The sequence below is a fragment of the Papio anubis genome, chromosome 3 (assembly GCF_008728515.1).
Source record: "Papio anubis isolate 15944 chromosome 3, Panubis1.0, whole genome shotgun sequence".
NCBI lineage: Eukaryota > Metazoa > Chordata > Mammalia > Primates > Cercopithecidae > Papio > Papio anubis.
This window is the reverse complement of record NC_044978.1, coordinates 181465605-181470333: the sequence shown is the minus strand read 5'-3', so window position 1 is coordinate 181470333 and position 4729 is coordinate 181465605.

The following is a 4729-nucleotide window of genomic DNA, read 5'->3' as shown; positions in this document are numbered from 1 at the left end:
CCCAGCTACTGCCTGCAGAATCAGTGAGTCAGGTCTCTCTGGCCTCAGTCTCCCCACTGGGAGCAAGCAAGTGAAATTCCCCAACCCCAGCCCTGCTGCAGGGAGTGGTGGGGACAAGCATGAGAGGAGCCAGGCAGCGTGGATGTCTGCTGCAGGTGCCAGGCAGCGGGTGGCCACAGGAGAACCTGGGTCTGCTGCGGACGCATCCCTGTGGCAGGGAGGCCCAGCCTTGAGTCAGGCCCCTCCCGTGGACAGGCAAGTGTTTCAGGGAGGCTGACCTGTAGGGCTGTCACCCCCCCAGATCCCAGCCCCCAGCAGAATTCTGAGGGCTTGGAGTGTGCTGGGGGTAGGGAGCGCGTGGGGCATGGCTGTGTCTTCCAGTCACTGGCTCAGGAGTGTGCTGGGGGTAGGAAGGTCATCCCAGATGGGGCTTGGCTGTGTGTCTCAGTCACTGGCTCAGGGAATGAGGGAGGGGGACTTGCTCTCACCTCCCCTGCTTCACGTGGCTGTGTGATCCCCCACGAGGTCCTGATGACAGGAGTGGGAGGAGGCACTGGAGAACGGGGTCCTTCCTGTAGGACCTCGGTGCCCACGGTGCGGAGCCCTCAGGCCTGCAGAGGAGGGGCCAGTGTGCATCCAGACCCCTAAGGTGGGAGCCTGCCTCAGGTCCCACCCAGCCAGGCCTGTGGGGTCCCCTCCTATCCCACTCCTGCTCCGCCCTCCCCAGCACCAATGGGGTTTGCAGATGGCACCATCAGCTATTAGGAAGGGGGTGGGGGCAGGGAGTAGCTCCTATGAGGGGAGAGAGGGTGTGGGGCACCTGGGTGTCCTGGAGGGGAGCAGAGGGAGCGTGGGCCTGTGCGCAGGAGGGGTCCCTGGAACCTGCAGCAGGTGGGGCGACCCAGGAGGACAGTGGGGGGCAGGTGCTGGGGGCCAGGACAAAGCAGGGCTGTGCTGGCCCGGGAGGGTCAGGCAGAGAAGGCGCCGGGACAGCCAAGGAGCGGTGGTTGGTGGGGAGAGAGTCGTGAAGGTGCGGGGTGAGTGGCGCAGGGACAGAAGAGTGGGCCTTGGAGGGGTCCATGGGGGGTCCATGATGGGGTCAGCAATTCCTGCAGGAGAGGCGGCACAGTGGAGGGGGCAGCGCTTCCTTCTGCTCTGTGGGTACTTGGACCAGGAGTGGACAGTGTGGGGGTGGCCTCAGGATGGGGCAGCGCTGGGCCAAAGATGGATGGTCCAGGAAAATGGAGCCGGAATCTCCGCAGGAGAGGCGGCACGGGGAGGAGGGGCTGGGAGGGGTGGGCAGCTCTTTACTGCACCATCTTTGGGGTCTGTGCCGCTCGCCGCCCCCACCGGGGCCTCACAGCTGCTTCCCCCACAGGATCCCCAGGACCCGTGGCTGTGGACAGCCCAGGGCCAGGGAGGCCACGCGGCGAGCCACCTGCTTACGTGAACATCCCCGTCAGCCCCCCCTCCGGGAAGCAGCTGCACTACATGGGCCTGGAGCTCCAAGAGGCCAGCGAGGGCGTCCGAGGTGGGTCCCTGCCCTTCGTGGAGGCCCTGACGGTCGGGGACTGGGACCACAGCCTCAAGGCCCTACCCCCCACCAGCCCAGTCCAGCAGCCCTCAGTCAGGGAGCTCTTCCTACAGCCTCCCCCCAGGAGGCAAACGTCCCCAACTCCATCCCCGGCCAGGCCACATCCCCTGAGGGTGTCCCCACTCAGGCACTTCCGAGGGTCTGGCTAGGGGACTGGTGTGGAGGGCAGGGTCACGGGGCTGGGCAGCTTGGGGGCGCAGGCTGCGGCTCACCACAGGCTTCTTTCAGGGGCCAGCGCCTCCCTCTACGCCCAGATCGACATCGCGGCCACTGAGATGGCGCACAGAGTGGGAGCGCAGCACGCACGGGCCCGGGAGGAGCAGCTGTCAGAGCTGGAGCAGAGGAAGGCAGCCCCGCAGTGAGGCTGCAACGCCAGGAGCTGACCGCAAACCTGGCCCCCGGGCCGCCTCGTGGCCCCCAGCAGGCCGGCCCCTTCTATTGGTCCTGGCCTGGTCCCCAGGGAGCCCCCAGTCACAGGAGAGGGCATGGCCGGTCTCCGGGCCACAGTGCGAACAGGAAGACGTCTCCAGGGCCCACAGCCAGGCCTCCCGCCTCACGAGTGCTGGGGGTTGACACTTCCTTTGGCCTGAATGAGTCGCTCTGGACCCCAGGCCACCTGAGGCCCCGCTTCCAGGCATCAGGCAGCTCTGGTTGCTGTTGCGCGTCTCAGGCAGAGGCCGCTGCCCAGGAGTGTTTGGGAGCATGGTTTGTGGTGCCTGGGATGCAAACCGCCCTCTCACCCTGGGGGTGACTGCACGGATGACAGCCGTGTCCTGGCAAAACGCTCATCGCTTCACCTGGGTGTTGTGGCCCCACAGCGCCAGGATCCAGTGCCCGCTCACACTGTCGGCACCACGCCCACTCCTGAGACTGGCGGCTCAGACACTTCCGGCGTCCCCTCCCCGCCTCCCGGCTGTCCTGCCTGGGCCACCGCAGCCCTGCGCCTGGGGACGGAGCCTGGACTCTTCCAGCCGCCTGACTGCTGCACTTCTTGGGACACACTGCAGTCAGTCATGTAAAGAGCTTAAAATTCTGACTGCTCTGTTCCTGACAATGCCTACTTTCTCTCTCCTGGTTTCTGCTCTTGGACATGGATCTGATGTCTTCACCTGGGGATGCTTGGGGTTGAGGCGAGCAGAGCTGCCTTCCTTGGTGGCTTCCTCCTGCGTCAGTGCGGTGCTGTGGCTTGGGGGTTGGTGAACTGATGGGGCTGTGTGCGTAGGTGGTGGGCGTCCTGCGTGCCCTCAACCCCTGTGGCAGGAGGAAGCACCGGGCGGCCCCTGCCTTGCTCCCGGAGATGGGCCTTCTGCTCTGCAAGTCTCCACCCGTATCTGTCCCTTGCTTTCATCTTCCTGCCTGTCCTTCCCCCGCCCCTCCCCTAGCAGCCCGTCAAGGACTTGGAGAGTCTGTGGTTGGCCTGCCCCGGGGGACGGCAGGCAGCTGCCACTGCTGCTCAGTGGGGCCCTCAGTGGGCAGGCTCAGAGCACTGGCCCTCCTGGCGCCCCCACTCCGCATGTGACTGCTGAGGATGCTTGGTGTCAAGGTGGCAGGAGGCAGGGTCAACCCGGAGGCAGCTGGAGCCAGGACAGAGATCCCCTGCTTAGACGCAAAGGCCCTGGGGAGCGTTCTGACAGACAGGGCGGGGCTGGGCTCTCAGCCTGGAGGATCCGTGGACAAGACTTTCAGCTGCACGTTGGGGCAAGGCATGGCCTGCACCCTGGTCCAGGGTTGCAGCCGTGTCGGGCCCTTAGGGTGGCAGAGTTGAGATGTCCACCTCCAGGGCCAGCCGCATGCACCAGCTCAGACACGCAACCTGGGTGGCACAGCCCCACCCCTCCCCATGACCCTGGCCTGCTGGAGCTCGGGCTTCCTGTTCACAAAGTGGGAGAGAGTGTCAGTCCCTCTGCTGCTGATGGGATCGTGGTGCTGCGGGGGAGGGTTTGGAGCCTAGACCCAGTGTGTCTGGGTGTGCCTTGGGCCACACCCTTTTGGCACAATGGAGTGGCCAGGCCATGTCCTGGGGAAACGGCCACATGAAGAGTGTGGATGTGGGGCTGGGGCTGGTCCCACGGCTGTGGGAAGCCAGGAAGCAGGGGTCAGAGTCAGACCTGGCCAGGGCATCACGGGTGGGAGTATGGGGCCCAGGTACACCCAGGCCTCTAGCAGAGTGCCCGGGGAGGCTGTGATGGCCCACGCTGTACCTGGCACCCGTGGTGCCCTGGCCAGGGTCCCAGTTGTGTGGTGGAGGGGCCGCGGGAAGGGGTGATGCTGGCCAAGGCAGGGTCGCTCTGATCTCAGGGCAGCTGCCCTCAGCCCAGGACAGCCACGCAAGGCCAGAGCTGCAACTGGACAAACGCCTGACCTTCCCCTGGAGTTGTGACCAGCAGCCAAAGTCCGACAGGGTCATCTCTGCAAAGTTGTTGAAGACGTGAGGAGGTGGAGCACATGGGCCATCGTGTCTCAGGCACCCTGGACTCCAACCTCATGTACATCCAGCCCCAGAGGAGTTGAACCTAGAGATACCTCGAAACCTAGCTTAGGGAAGAAAAAAAAAAAAAAAAACACCCCCTCTTAATTTTAGTGATATTTTTTTATTTTTAAAAGCTTTTTTTTTTTTTTTTTTTGACACAGAGTCTTGCTCTGCCATCCATGTTGGAGAGCAGTGGCACGATTTTGGCTCACTGCAAACTCCATCTCCCAGCTTCAAGTGATTCTCGTGTCTTAGCCTCCGGAGTAGCCGGGATTATAGGCAGATGCTGCCACCACTCCTGGTTAATTTTTGTATTTCTAGTAGAGATGGGATTTTGCGATGTTGGCCAGGCTGGTCTTGAACTCCTGGCCTCAAGTGATCCTCCTGCCTCAGCCTCCCAAAGTGCTGGGATTCCAGGCGGGAGCCACCCATGCTTGGCTCAAGCTGTTTTTTTTTTTTTTTTAAGGTGAAGTCTTGCTCTTGCCCCCCGGGCTGGAGTGCAATGGCGTGATCTTGGTTCACTGCAACCTCTGCCTCCTGGGTTCAAGCGATTCTCCTGCCTCAGCTTCCTAAGTAGCTAGGATTACAGGTGCCTGCCATCACGCCTGGCTAAGTTTTGTATTTTTTTAGTAGAGACGGAGTTTCCCCATGTTGGCCAGGCTGGT